The 16497-nt window shown below is 48.4% G+C and overlaps 1 protein-coding gene across 1 annotated transcript in view; it reads left to right on the top strand.

Annotated features, from left to right (window-relative positions):
• The first annotated feature begins 9219 nt into the window (after positions 1-9219).
• Positions 9220-16497, top strand: part of LOC145399092 (uncharacterized) — a 222660-nt gene continuing 215382 nt past the window's right edge. The window contains exon 1 of the mRNA XM_080271842.1: positions 9220-9325. The gene's annotated coding sequence lies outside the window, so the exon portion shown is untranslated. The remainder of the gene's footprint in view (positions 9326-16497) is intronic.

The raw sequence follows: 16497 nt of genomic DNA, 5'->3' as shown, positions 1-16497 counted from the left end.
TCATTGTGTCTGACTCTACAGTACTGCCGTGCCTCTGATGGGTACCTGGGTCTGGATCTCTTACAGAAACCTCACACGAACATCAATTGCCACAAGCGGTGCCTCCAATTTAAAAAACCTCCATCCCCCCCTGCCCAGCCACTCTGCATGTGCACACCACCCCCCTTGCCCCCCACCCCATCCTCCACCCTACCCCCCACCCCACCTTTCCCGCAACCATTGCTTCAGCCATAACCATCCACCCCCCAACACGAGGCCTGGCTACAGCTGAACAGACCCAGCAGCACCTCCATTCTGTTCTCCCCCAACCTACCACCGGAGGCCTTCTCCTCCTGCCTACTGTCACCCACTTTCCTCCCCTCCCCCACCTCCGAGCAGTATGCATTGCAAATCTCGCCACCACGCTGCAGACCCTCCCGCGAGGATTAGTGATGAGAGATACGGTGCAAGCTGAGCCTTGTGAAACCCCCCCCCTTTCACCTGCCACCCTACCCTTCCTACCTGAACACCTCTCACCTCACCAAGCTAACAGCCTTCGACAACTCCTGGACTTCCAAGACCTATTCTCCTCAGGCTCAGCAGACATTGGGCACACCACATACCTCCACCACGAAATCCACACCACAGGACCACCTATCTGACAACCGTCACAGTGAAAAAAAAAACTAACAGCGGTGGAAGGAAGACTGGCAGGTCCAGGACATGCTAGATGCCAGTGTTATCTCCCCCTCCACCAGCCAGTGTTCCTCATCTGTCGTCCTCGTCAAGAAAAAGGATGGCACCATGCGTTTCTGTGTGGATTACAGAATACTTAACAATGTGACCATGAAGGACGCCATGCCCCTACCCAGGATAGATGACTCCCTACACAGATCGTCATGGTTCTCCACCCTAGATCTCCAGTCAGGGTATCGGCAAGTCCCCATCCTCCCCAAGGACAGAGAGAAAACAGCTTTCTCCACCAGTAACAGCAACATTGCGAATTTAATGTCCTCCCCTTTGGGCTCTGCAACGCCCCTGCCACATTCTCCCGAATGATGGCGTCAATCCTCAGTGGTCTTACCGGGGAAATCTGCCTGGCATACCTAGATGACGTGATTGTTTTTAGCTGGACATGGGCTGACCACCTCCATGGCCTCAAGCAAGTCTTCACACACATACATCAAGCAGGACTCAAGTTCAAGCCCTCTAAATGCGTCCTGGCTGAGTGATCCGTCTCCTTCCTAGGTCACATAATCTTGGCAGAGGGCATTACTTCCGATCCCGACAAACTGCGGGCCATTGCAGACCTTCCACTACCCAAAGACGTCCATGACGTGTGTGCCTTCCTCAGACTAACCTCCTACTATCGGCGTTTCGTGAAGGGTTTCGCCGACATTGCTAAACCCCTCCACGATCTAACCAGGAAAGGTGAACCATTGCTCTGTACCAATGCCTGAACCACCACCTTCAACACACTGAAGTCAAAACTCATCACTGCCCCAATCGTTGCCTTCCCAGCCTACACCCTGCCTTTTCTGTCTGTACACAGACGTGTCTCTGGTTTCAATTGGTGCCGTGCTAGCTCAGGTACAAGAGGGGCGAGAACATATCATCGCCTGCGCCAGCCACACCCTCAACCAAGCTTGGAAAAAACTACGCAGCCACAAAACGTGAATGCCATGATAATATAATTATGGGCATTAGAACATTTCCGAGCATACATCTTGGGCACACACGTCATGATCATCACAGATCATCAATCCCTTCAGTGGCTACGTCAGCCCAACACCAACAACACCCAATTAATCAGATAGAGAGAGGTGCTGGAGGAATCTGACTGCGAGATCACCTACAGACTGAGGAAACTACACACCAATGCCGACGCCTTGTCACGACTCCCCATCAACTCCAACCATGCTACCCCCAACCTTATGCAAAATTGACAAGACAGGGAACGACCACCCTGGATACCACCCCAGATATTTTCTAAGCTCTACTGGCATGGCAACCACCTATTTACCCAGGATGGACATATAGTCCTGGACCCTGACTCCGCCCACGAGCCATGACCCACCTCCACTCTAATAACAGCATCCACCTCAGCACCAAAAAACTCCTGCAAGTCTTTAACAACATCTATTGGACACCCGGCCCCTCTTACCTGGCCAAAATAATTATCCAAGCCCACTGAGCCTGCTCACTGGGAAAAGACATCACCTGCACACCTGGCCATCGGGAAAAATCACCACCCACGAGCCATGGCAACTGCTATCTGTTGATTTAGTCAGGCCCCTACCACCCAAAACCAGTTATAAATATATCGTAACATTCGTTGACATCTACTCGAAATTCCTTATTGCCTGGCCTGCCAAAGAACACCATGCCTTGTCTGTAGCCGAAGCACTAGTCCGCCACGTCTTCCCATACTTTGGAATTCCCCAGCCCCTACACTCGGACAACGCCCCAGAATTTACCGGCAGTCTGGGGAGAACTAGCCACCCTGTTCGGCTACCAGATCTCACACTCCTCTCCCTATAGGCCCCAAGGGAATGGAGTATGCGAGAGGAGCCATCGTTCCCTTCTCAACCAGATGCAAACACGAATACAAGAAACGGGCAATGAAGACTGGCCGGCACATGTCAAAATAATACAGTGGGGCATGAACACCTGCCCGAGAGATGACGGAATCATCCCACATGAACTGGTATTTGGAGAAGCTCCCCTCTTCCTACCCCTCAGACACCACCTCCAGCCCCCCTCCCCATTCCCTATCTCTGACCCCCTCCACCACCTTAAAAGGCGGTTGCACCACCTACAACAGCAACAGGATCTCTAACCAGACATCACAACACCCAACCCCTACAAAGCTGGAGTTTCAGTAGTGGTAGCACGCCTGCCGGTTCCAAATAAATTCTCACCATGGTTCGAGGGACCCTACACCATCATCAACGTTCCCAACCCCTACCAAGTCACTATATAACACCACAGCAACACACGCATATATCGCAACAGTCATGTGTGACCATTCCACACAACACCCACCCACACTCCCCCAGGCTGCACACACTCCACCCTCCACCACGTCACACTGCCGTCCTCCACTTTCCAAAAACTGTCCTCCTACTCAGACCACTACTATTTCACACCCTCCTCCTCCGCCTCACTTTCCACCACCCCCTCACCCACCTCGCCATCTTCCAGCCCCCCACCACCCCCATGCGACCCTGATGCATCATCATTGACTTCACCTGACACCTCACCTCGCACCACCACGCCACCGCCACCCAATACGCACGAAAATGCCTCAGAACCCGCCTGCCCTATGCCTACACCTACCCGAATACCTACAACCCCTACAACAACCCCCAGCCGCACCGCACCACACCCCAGCACGTCACCCCTCAGCTCCACCACCCCCTCCCACTCTCCACCAACTACACGACCAAATCTTCACCCACGTGCAACCGGTGCACCACGTGCATCACCCACCACCACCCACACGCCCACACCTCGCTCCCACCAAGCACAGCAGCCCCACCAATATGAACCCACCATGCACCCCCACCACGGCACACAACCACCCACAATAGAACCTCAAATTTGCCACGTGACTCCACCACCTCACCACCAACACCAGTCCTCACCACCACCACCACGACCAGATCCGGGCGCTTCTCCCGCTCACCAGTCAGATATTGCTACACCCTCATCCACACCTGCAACATCACCCCAACCACTCACAACTACACCCACCACCCCCAGTACAACCCCTACCATGCTAAGCCTACACCAGCTGCAGTGGAAACTTCCACTCACCCAATTCCCCAGGGGAAGGATTCACACCTACCCTAGACGTCCTCATTAAACCCTGGCACCTCACCTCTCACCAGCATACAGCCAGAAGACCTCCAACACTCACCACCGCTGGAGATGAGGATACGATGCACTGTCTGATCCCTCGCGCAAGGGCCTAGCCAAAGGATACAGGGGATGCCTTAGCTACTCTGCTCCCTCTGCCATACACCACACCTCCACCCTCTACATCACATACACCTGACATTAGGAACCCAACCAGATCAGACACCACTGGACCACCCTCCTCGGTCACCTCACACCGACACACCGGACCTCCATCTCAGACACACATACCACCTCCAGCCACGGGGATGTGACTGCTTCCCCCCCGACAGTGGTGAAATACACACCCCTGTGCAGACACCCACCCTAGGATGAACCCACGGACCCACACCCACCCCAGAAGGAGACCACGAAGGGGCAAGCACAGAGCGTGCCAGGTCTGAGCAAGATGGGCCCAGGTGTACCACGGCCCTATGTCCCTCTTCCCTTCAACACGGCCAACGACAACTAAACAGTACTGGTGCACTACATCACAGCTGGACCAACACTCACCAGGATTGGGGTGGGACTTGTCCACAGACAGTCCCAAGCAGCACCACAGTATCAGCCACTGTACGTACTGGGGAAGGGTCAGCCACTGTACGCCCTTCAGCTGTTGCCCCTTGAAGCACCGTGGTATCAACCACTGTACATACTGGGGAATGGTCAGCCACTGTGTGCCCTTCAGCTGCAGCCACCCGTGGAACCATCCCCACGGTGGTGGGCACTGTACGCCCTGGGTTGGACATGACAGCCACTGTATGCATGTCGGCTGGCAAACCAGACAAAGGCAGAACTGAGACGTTGGCCACTGTACAAACCGGGGAAGGGTCGGCCACTGTACGCCCTTCAGCTGTTGTCCCTAGAGCTTGTTGAACCGCAACGTCGGCCACTGTACGCATCGGGGAAGGGGCGGCCACTGTACGCATCGGGGAAGGGGCGGCCACTGGTACGCCCTTCATCCACAGTCTCTGGGACTACCCCTTCAGAGGAAGTCTCTGGCTTGGCCCACCTGTCATCCGGAGTCCAAGCAGGACACCCCTCTCACTCTCCTCACAGGTATAGTCCCCCGGAGGGGCTGCCGTTCGAGGAGTAATGGCAGGGCCCTATCCCAGGAGAGGAGATCCATGCCCTACAGGTTGCCCCTGTATGACACCCGGTGCTGATGGACGCCACCCGGGAGGGACGCCACAGGCAGCTCCTGACGGCAGTCTGCCCCAGTGGTGACCGCAGCCCCCAGCCACCCTGGGACGTCCCAAGAACCCCGGGGCGAGACCTCCCAAGCCCATCCCACCGATGACCCTCTGCCAGGAGCAGGTGACGACATGCATGTCTGGCGTCTGTTGGCTTTGTTCGGCCCCAGTCCCGAGGGCCACCTCCCAGGTCGAGGCCCCACCAGGAAAGGGCCTCCCTGTACACCAGACCGCAGCCACACCCGGACGACCTCATCCCCTGAAGTAGTCCCGTGCCCCCTACAGGAGGGTTCGCCCAATGACCAGCCTCCCATGCCTGGGTGCCACGTATGATTAGCCCAGGTTTCAGCAGCCCAAGAAGCCCAGTAATGTAATACCAGTATCACCATGTGAACTGCAGTGTCTGTGTATTTATGTCTTATCCATACCTGTGGTACAGTGAAGGCTGACAGTGTCCGTACTCAACATAGTGGCACCTTTAATGTACAGTGAGAACTACGTAAGTCTAGAACTAACGAGAGATACACTAGGACTGTACTGTAAAGACTGTCCAGACTGCCTATAACCACTGTGTATTGTTGATGAAGCCCTGACCGACGGTGACTACATTTGTACATATTGTGTGCAGTAATTGTTGTATACCAAAGCCTGACATCGTCCATAAAACCTGCATTGTATATAATTGTTGTTGTAATGCTAGGTGAAAACGGTCCGACTCCTCGGTCCTAGAACACCTAACGTGTAGCGGAGTCCTCTTTCGAGACCGGGGCTTAATGCAATAAAAAGAGGTAGGACACAAAAATTCCAGGCAATAACCTTTACACATATATTACTTCAGTCAGACACAGGACAAAACAGCAGACAGCACAACACAATATATGGTGGATAATAAAACCTTAACTAGATAATCAGTATCTCACAGGATACTAGCTTAACAGACACTGATGCTAACACTCTAGATTTAGTGTACAGGTTTACTTAGAACACAGGGTCGCGGTGCACGTAGGGGAGCAGGGATAGGTCTCACACGGGGGGGGGGGAGAGGGGTGACGCACTGAGGGTCTGATTATAGTTATAGTAATATCGAGTGGGAATTGATGTTACAGATTCTGACTTGGTATTTTCTGGTAGCAAGGGGGTTTTGATAATTGATTATATTACTAGTCCAGGTTTTCACATATGCGCCGAATGCCAAGAGGAGATTTACTAAGGGAGGGTGTAAGGTACTGAGAGTCTCATTGTGTTTATGGTAATACGAGCGGGAGGGTATCATTAACACTTTCTCTTCACTGTTTCCCGGTAGCAATGGACATTTGGATATTTTACTAAGGAGAATCTCTTGGGTTGGGAATCTTACTGATTTCATACAAGGGCGTCACTCGTGAGTCTGCTTCACCAGAACTTAGACTCTGCGCTCGTTCTTATTAATCCGCCCCGTGATATCACTTATTTCCCTTTTATCTTCTCGTGAACACTTGCCCTGTTATTCGGGATGCACTATGTCAGTATATCTCTGTTACACTAACTTGGGGCAACATCACACTTAACATAAGTCACTTATACGGTGGGGACTGTGGGGAGACATGCCGGCAACAATTCTGCCGGAACATGGGGACCGCCAGGGGAGGGCGTGCTAAGAGGGCACGGGACGACTCGCAGGGGAGTCTTCTCTCGTCCGGAGCTGCAGGTGGCGAAGGGGCCCGTATTCTCCGGGCTGGGTACAGGGGTGTGGCCCTCAGGACTGGGGCCAAACAGGTCCAGAAATCTCTGGCTCAGGTCTCGGCTGAAGGTGGAGGTCTTCCGCCATCAGGGCATAGGGAGATCTTGCCTGGGCGTCCTGGGGAGGGCCTGGAGTACCCTAGGGCTGCAGCCTCCAGAGTCAAGGGGCGCCGTCAGGGAGGGGCTGCAGCACCAACCTGAATCAGGGTCTGTCAGGTGGGTCTTCTCCAGGGCCAGGCGTAGGGAGCAGAGGCCAGGGGAGGCGGTAGGGCCTCTCCGGGATACTTCTGCGTCGGGAGTCCGGGCACTCGTCTCACGCTGGGGCGGCAGTACTTCTTTCACCTGTCTCTGGCTGTGGGGCCCAGCTACTGGCCGTGGCTGCCCAGGGGCGTGGCTATGAGGCGCCAAGGCCCAGCTACTGGCCGTGGCCTGAGTGGGGGAATCAGCGCATCTCTGGACACCTTCGGAGTGGCTACCAGCCGTCTGATGAAGGTGGGAGCGGCTCCAGGCCGTCTCCTGCAGGAGGGAGGGGGAGCGGCTACAGGCCGACTTGGGGGCAGCACCTTCGGAGTGGCTATCGGCCGTTTGATGAAGGCGGGAGTGACTACAGGCTGTCTCCTGCCAGGTGGAGGAGCGGCTACAGGCCGACTTGGGGGCAGCACCTTTGGAGCAGCTACCAGCCATCTGACGAAGGCAGGAGCGGCCACAGGCCATCTCCTTCTGCCGGAGGGAGGAGCGGCTACAGGCCGACTTAGGGGCAACACCTTCGGAGCGGCTACCGGCCATCTGATGAAGGCGGGAGCGACCACAGGCTGTCTCCTTCTGGTGGAGGGAGGAGCTGCTACAGGCCGACTCCTGCAGGAGGGGGTGTAAGGCTGCTACAGGCCGACTCCTGCAGGAGGGGGTGTAAGGCTGCTACAGGCCGTCCCTGGAAGAAAACCTGACGAAGGCAGAAGCGGCTACCGGCCGTCTCCTGATTACCCTCAGGTCGGTGGGACACCGATTCTCTTACAAGGGGCGGGCGGCTACCGGCCACCCCAAAGAGGAAGACACCTTCAGAGAGGCTACAGGCACACTCCTATTGAAGGCGAGAGTGGCTACAGGCCAACTCCTGAGGGGCGCTGTTTGGAGCTGGATAGGCATAATCCACCCCGATCTGATCCGGCGGTACCTCTCCCCGAAGGTAGTGTTGAATTCCTGCTAGGGCGACGGTGAGGCAGCTGAGTGTCATAGGGGCGCATGGCCCAGGCTGACTTGTGCCGTTGTCGCACTGCATCCTGCGGTTCGGCTGCGGCTCCTCCGTGGGATCTTGGTGGGGGTGTCGGGGAGTTTCCGGGAGCACTATGCTGTAGCTTACGCATGTTACCTGTCGGGGAGTTTCTGGGGGCATTATGCTGTAGCTCACGCATTTTAGTTGTATATTGTAAGGAAATCAAATTAAGGCAATATATGTGTAAGGGTGGTCTACCGAGTTTTTATGCCCTTTTCCTCTTGTGTGTTCTAGTTCCGGTCTAGAAATAGGACCCCGCTCAATATAGTGTTCTTAGGACGAGAAGTCGACCTAAAAACACCTAGCATAACAATAAATAAACTACCTCCCCTATAAGTAAGAAGGAATGTTGCCTCCCTTGCATTAGATATCTTTCTGGCAAATGCTCAGACGAGGTTGCTTGCATTGTGCCACCTTTCCATGCCACCCTTTGTGCTACACTGGCAGCTGGTAGCGCTCATGAATGGAATTTGACACAGCTATATTGCAGAAGTTCTGCAGACCAGAATTCTTTTATTCCCCGAACTGCATCTCTCTGGAACTCGCTTCCCAGCAGTTGTTTCTACTCAAACTTCAACCTACACCTGTTCAGGTCCAACTCTCACAAATGTTTTAAGAATGGAGGACGCCAGTAATCTGTGTATGGATTTTTTTTTTTAATTCGTTTTTCCCTCCTCTGTTGTTATTAAAAAAAAAAAAAAAAAAACGAAGTTGGGATACTTACGCGCCACCTACTACGCGGCATTTCGATTCTATACTGACTCTGACTTTGGCTATTATGGCTGGTGCACCTACTGTACTGCGGGGGGGGAAAAAAAAAAAATAGTGTAAACACTACTTTCCATATTCTTTAGTGTCCTTATTTTTTTGTCATTTCATAGAAATGGATGGGTCAACAACATCAATATAAATGCTTTTAGTCGTTCCAGGGGAAAAAATATACTTGAGCTGAGCTCTCGGATGATGTACACAAAGTTTCAGGATGAAACTTGTCTTGGATAGCGAACTGTTTCTCAATAATCTTTTTCTGATCTGAAAAAATTGAAAGGAAGAATCCACACCCCTTTAAAGATATTTTGCTGTGATAGATACGTATATGCAGTGTGTATTGTGTGCATTCTATTCCTAAGGGGCTATTAGAGAACACCGTGGCGTTGGTAGAGCTGAAGCAAGAATGCAGACGTGATTTCCTCAGCTGTTCGTAACGATTGATATAACTGACAATAACGTGGAAGTGGATTTTGTCAATCAAAAGTTTGCCTGCGTGAGTCTAAAATATATACTGCTTTTTATTAGTATTACATAACATGGCATCTACAGTTGTCACTCCGAATGATAAAAGTTTTTCTTTCCAAAAGTTTTTAATTTTTTCTGTATTTTTCTCATTAGTAGATTGGGTAAACATACGGTTTGGGCCTCCTTCTTTTGCTGTATAGTTGCTCTGTACACCTTTACAACAATAAATATTCAGTCAGTTATCAGGTTTAGTGTAAACAGCAGAAGTACCTTACCAATTCACTTCCTCTTTTCCCTGGTTGTTTTCTACGGTATATTTTTGTAAAATTAATTCTTTACCAAATGGGTACAGCCTGTCCATTTTTTCTATTGAAATGAGTCTGTCGCAAGTTATTCGTTATTATTCCAGGATTACCACAGGTACTGGAGATTTTTATAAACACCTCTAAAAACTATAAATAAAGATTTAGAATGCATAATTATTCCACCAATGTCTGCCAGTAGCCGGCTATATTGAATGTTCCTAATGCGCATTTTTAAATTTTAAAGCTGGCTGTCAAATTCAAGCGAGGTTAGGATGGATTAGGTTTTGTTAAATCATTAAGTTTCCCATTGTTCTGACACGGGATACACTGATGCATCCAGTTGGAGCAATTGTTAGTAAACAACATGGCCCGTCAGAGAGATCATTGGTAGGCATTGCCACGGGCAACCTAGCTACTTCCTTGAATACCCCAAAATAGGTATATTGTATCTCTTTCAAATCACTTCTTGCAGTCACTATAGAACAGTTAAGTGTGTTGTTTATGTACCAAAATTTCTTACCGGTACCTTGAGATCACGAATTTGTTATAATGTAGGTGGAACTGCCATGCCCGTTTGGTAAAGAATTGCTTTTTAAAGTCATTCTGTAGTGGTAAATGATTGTTTACTAATGATTATTTTTTCCTTTCGTTTATACAGTGGCTATTACAGCTTTACAAGCTTAGCCTTTCGTATTCATATCCTACCGTAGCCTTATCTGACCTAGACTAAATAATCCCAACAAACCAGTACATTCTAACTTAACCAAAATTAACCTAACCTGCTTTATCAGGCCTAGATTACAGTACCATAACTTAACCAAACTAAGCAGTACCGTACATCTTAACCTAACTGATGATAACTTAGTCAAACACACCAAAATGGAAAACCAAATGAATTTTGACAGTTACGGTACATAGCTTTTAGTGTCCATCATTACACTCATGGAACAAGATGCATCAGGAAAACAAAACATAGATAAAAACAACAGAGAAACAAAATCATTGTGAATCAGTTGTTTACCACAATATATGGCAAATTATCAGAAAAATCATACTGTTTATAAAGGCTCCAACATGCTTGCATGGGTTGGCTGTGGTCACCTAATGGTGGTTCTTCACGCCTCTCGATCTCTGGCAGCCTCCCTATTCATTCCCTTATTTCAGAGGTCGCACTTTATGACCTTGTCCAGGGTCTTTTTAAGTCCACCTCTTGCAACCATACCTACAGCATTCACACTTCTCATTTTCCTTACCCAGTTGTCATCTTCCATCTGCTCAACATACTTGCACCATCTCAGTCTGCCTCTCCTCTTCACAGCAACGTTACACGCAAGTCCCATCCTTCTTCTCAACTCTTCAATCATAAACTTAGCCTGGGCCTTGCATTCAAAGATGTACTCTACATCCATCTAATCACTGTTATTTATGTATGTTTCAGCCCATGAATATCCTCATCCTTTACTGCCCAGGTGTCTTTACCATACAGCATTACACTTCTAACACGCTACATACTGGTACAAAGATCCTGTAGCATGGAAGGAGAGCCCTCTCATTGACAGGAGAGGCGATAGCTCCCAGAACTCCCGCCAACCACTCCTTACCCTAGCCACAGAGCTAGGTCCAGCCCCACCTGCAGCACATAACATGCCCCCTAATAACAAAACTCTTCCACACACTCGAGACTTATCAGTAAGATCAGTCCTTTCACGCCTAACAGTCTAGGGTATATGCTCTTCCTGACACACTGCACACATGAAATCAGCATTATCTCGCAGTCTACCTCAAATACCACTACCGGTACATCTCTTATGCACCCATTTATCACAAATATTGCACAAGCTGGAGTTACTTCCCACACCCTTGTGTCAGACAGCACATGGCCGCTCTTCCTCTGCTTCGACAGTAGCCTACTGCTACCAGCTCCAGATGTCATTTTTGTTTTATCCACATTTACTCTGAAACCCCTCAGCCTCGTTCCGCCTCTCTACTTACTAAGGCTTCCCATCACCTCCCTTTCATTCTCTGGAATCAGCAGTAAGTCATTTGCATACAACATCTCCCATGGGAGTCCATTTCTGAAGTCACGTGAGATAGAATCAAGCACCATGACAAGTAATAAGGGATTCAGGACTGACCTCTTGATGCACACCAGCATTCATGAAAACTCATCACCCAATCTCCATTCACTCTCGCCTGGGTGCGAGCACCCACATGCATAGTCATAACCATTTTAACCAGCCACTCCTCGATCCCAAGCTTTACCATTGCCAACTTCATCGCCTTCCAAGGGACGCTGTCAAAGGCCTTCTCCAGATCAACACAAACAAAGTACGGATACCTTTTCTTTCTTATACCGTACTGTTCATATGTTTCCTGAAGCCGTTAGACAATGAATATGGCAGCAGGGGTCCTTTTGTCTGGCATAAATCCAGACCACATCTCATCAGTACTGAATGGTATTCAATCTTTCCCTTATCATACCTTCTAAGACTCTCTCCATTACCTTCACTATTTGGTGCAAAAGATTTTTGCCTCTATAAGTTTCTCTTTCCAGGGCATCACCCTATCCCTTGTAAACATTTACAGTCACATTTTTCAGCCAGTCATTTGGGACAATACACTCGTATACTTGTACAATCATATTTATCAGTTTAGTAACTGACGTCACTCTTACATCCCTAGAGGCCTTCACCATTTCAACGGTCAGCCCAGACACACCTGCTGCCTTTCCCAACTGCATCCAATCTATTGCCCTGTTCATAGTAGCAGCATCAATCAAGGGCCAAGGGCTAAGCACTGGATCTGTCGACAAACCTTCCCTGTTCCAGTCAAACTCTTCATTCAGCAGCCAATTATAATGCTCTCTCCAGGTATCTTTAATATCCTCACTGTCACCACTACCTTTCCCTCATCATTCTTCACACGCTGCTCACCTGTGGTATCCCTGTTTCCCTCCTCATCTGATTTGCCACCATAAATACCGTATTCTTTCATTAAGCTTTATTTACTGGTAGATTATCCAGTAGAAGTCTGTGAGACTCAGATTTGCCCTGTACCTCCTTTCTAGCCCTACGCTTGGCAGCCAAGTATTCTCTGTAATGATCCCTTTTCCATTCCCAGAAAAGCCATCTTTTCTTCCTAGCCGCTGCGACTACACACTCATTCCACCACCATGTTACCAGTACCTAACATCGTGGAGGGCCCCTTGTCCATCCAAAAACTGAATCAGTAATTCTCAGTAGATTGTTCCTGAGAGCTCTGTACTATTCATTTACACTTCTGTCAAGAGCTCCCTGTTTAGCCATAACTCTATTCATCTAGCTATAGAAGGCAACCCTCGCTGCTTGGTTTTTCAACTTTCATATTTTCCTCCAAGGTGCATAGGTCCTCTCCTTCACCACCCACTCCTAAAGCACCATGCCACATAGTGTTGCTGCACACCATTCACTCCATGCTTGTTCTAATGCTGTTCACAACAAGGAGAATGCGTACAAAAGGTACCAGAGCCAACCCACCCTTGAATTTCATCTGTGTGTTTCTGCCTGAAATTGTGCTAAATCTTCTTCGCTTTGCTAAAAAAATTTCATTCACACTAAATGCTCTGAACTCGACAATTCAAATTCTTCCTTCTCCGTCTTGCACCTTGCCAAAAGCCATTTCAACAATTTTGCCTCATCATTCCATTCCTCTTCTTTTGCACTGTGATGGCTCTGTAGCCATTTCTACTGATAAAGCAAAACTCTTCACTCAGACTTTCTCATCTAGTTCCATCTTAGATGATTCTGTTGCTATTCCTCCACCACTTCTCCTTTGACTTCCTCATGGCTGCCACTAAAATTTCTTTAATTGATATACGATTACGGTATACCGTGGTTTAACGATGCATTTGGTTAAGTAAGAACCCATTGCTAGGTTGGGTATCATATCTCGGGGTAGATTTAACATGTAGTGTATAGGGATGCGTTCTTGAGCATAGGGTTCCCCCCCAAGCAAGTCCTAAACCCACTCAAATGAGTCCAAAAACAAGTGTCTAGGTAACCTAAACCTTAAATAGCTTAAAAACAAGCTAAACTAAGCCTAAAAGCAATTTACAAATCACCTAAACCCCAAAATATTTATCTATCTATGTCAATTGCCAGACACCTTAATCCCATAAGGGGTGGCCACAAACAAATCGCCTCCATGTCGTCCTGTCCCCTACCATTTCACTGCCCTGCTCCCAGCTCACACACCCCTGTCTCTTATAGCCTACCCCTCAACCCCATCCCTCAATCTCATCCTTGGCCTCCCCCTCCACCTCACTCACGTACACTCTCCATGTCAGTCTCTCACTCTCCGTCCTCTCCACATGGCCAAACCACCTCAGTGTGTTTCTCCTAATGCTTCCTATCACATCCACATCCACACCACAACGCTTCTTCACTTCCCCATTTGTCAGTCTCTCTCCATGTGACTGCACATGCTCCTCTCAAATAACTCATTTCCACTGCTCTCACTCTTGACTTGTGTCCTTCCAACAAGGTCCAAGATTCACATCTATATGTTAGAGTTGGTATCACAATACTGTCGTGTAGTAACTTTTTCACGTTCATGCTCACTTCCCTGTTTCTTATCACAACTTTCAAGGAACCAGCAAGCTTTCTTCCTTGTTGTACCCTTTCAAGCACTTCACCCTCCAAACTTCCATCTTTCCTCATAACACTACCCAACTACTTAAATGCGCTCACATTTTCCATTTCCCCTTCATCCAACCTTACTGTACATTCACTGACTTCACTTCTCACGAAGACTATAACTTTACTCCTCTCTACATTCACCCTTAGATTCCATTTCTTACACACTCTCCCAAAGTCATGCACCATGCCTTGCAGCTCCCCTTCATCTTCACTTAGCAACACCGTAGCTATCATTTGCAAACAACAGCACAGGGAGTTTCCAAACACTCCCCCCTCTCATTAGGGCCACTCCAGCATCCACTGCCCTACCTTGTATCTCTTTTATAACTCCGTCCACATACAGATTGAGCATCCATGGAGACATGACACATCGCTGTTTCAATCCAACCTTCAAGAAGAAGAATTCACTCAGTTCACTATCCAGATGCACTGCAGCCTTAGCACCCTCATACATAGGCTACTCTTCACAGCATTCAGCAACCTCCCATCTACTCCATATATTCTTAATACTTTCCACAATCCTTGTCTATCCACCCTGTCATATGCTTTCTCCAAATCCATGAAGGCTGCATACAATTTCTTTCCCTTCTCTAGAAACTTTTGCACTAAAGATCTAAGAATGAATATCTGATCTACACAACCTGTTCTCTTCCAAAAACCTCCCTGTTCTTCCCCAACTAATTCCTCTGTTATTTCCTTAACTCTGTCAATAAGTATTGTAGTATCTACTTTTCCTATTACTCTAAGAAGACAAATGGCCCTATGATTACCACACACTTCTTTTTCCCCTTTTCCTTTGTACAGGGGAATAATTATACCTGACTTCCAATCCTCCTGGACTCTGCCTTCCTCCCAGGCCAATCTGCACATCATCTACATCCATTCTACTATTATCTCTCCTCCATGCTCCAGCATTTCACCACACACTCCATCAGTTCCTGGGGCTTTCCCCATTTTGACTTTCTTCATTGCTTCCACAACTTGTATCTACTGATTTCTTCCTCTCATCTCACATCCCTCCTTCTTCCAGCCATTCCCCAGCCAGTTATACTCGCATTACTTTCATTCTCTGTGTTTAACAATTCTTCAGAGTGTTCTCTCTATCTGCTCATTTTTTCTCCCTTCTCCAATAACAATCTACCATTTTTATCTTTCACTCTGCAACTTGCTTCTTTACCACCCTGTCTAACTCTGTTTACCTCTTTCCGGAGTATTTTCTTACATTACCTCCACTTTACACTCAAATTCTTCATCCACTCTCTTCTTACTAATCTTTTCACCTCTCTCTTCCACTTTACATATAGCTTTCTCTTCCTTCTCTCAACTTCTTCCGTGCTCCTGTTTCTCATCCACTTCTTTTGTGCCACAACTTGTCTCACCTCTGCATTCCACCATGGTGTTCCTTGCACTCCCTTTCACCTTCTCTTCACCCCACACACCACCTCACATGCTGAAAATTGTCAAATATAGGTCTGGAAAAAATCTATCTGTCTATCTATTGCCAGACGCCATAATTCCGTAAGGGGTGGCCACTTGACTTTGAGTTATGGTACTTGTTTTACGGGGAGGGTCACTAACCCTCTACCAACCCACTTGTTGACACATAGGGAGCATGTATGGTTTGGTTATATGGTTACCACCCAGCGTTGTAAATGGTTTCTTGGCTTACAGGAAACCATTTGGCTTGTCACTCAATGTAAAGCTATCTGTAAAGGAAAGAAAAGCAATAAGAAGTGTCAGGAAAGATGGGAGAAATAGGAAGAGAGGAGGGCAGGCACAGAAAAAGAATGATAAAGGCCAAGGAAGAAGTCAAACTTAGTAATCTGTATCCCAAAATTACAATGTTCATCCCACCTGTGACTAAAACACATTAATATGTCTAAAACAGTTTATAAGTCTACCTAACACAAAATTTAAGTCTAAAATATAATGAAAATCGGTAAAAAAATATAAAACCCATCGCTAAACCAGAGTTTGACTGTAGTTAGGCGGAGCATGATGGTACAGGGTATTTCTACTCCCGTCGCTAAGCCGGTGTATCGTATCTCGGGGTATACCTGTATGGTACTTTCTGCCATCGCTGGCCTCAGTACAGTACTAACAAGGCATACGGGCCTGATGGAGTCTCTCCTGTTGTCCTCAAGAACTGTATTTCTGTGCTTACACCTTACCTAGGTAAACTCTTTTGCCTTTGTCTGTCAACTTGTACCTTTCTGTCT

The sequence above is a fragment of the Coenobita brevimanus genome, chromosome 47 (genome assembly GCF_032717465.1).
Source record: "Coenobita brevimanus isolate Jiangsu-jjx chromosome 47, ASM3271746v2, whole genome shotgun sequence".
NCBI lineage: Eukaryota > Metazoa > Arthropoda > Malacostraca > Decapoda > Coenobitidae > Coenobita > Coenobita brevimanus.
This window is presented reverse-complemented; position numbering and strand designations above follow the sequence as displayed.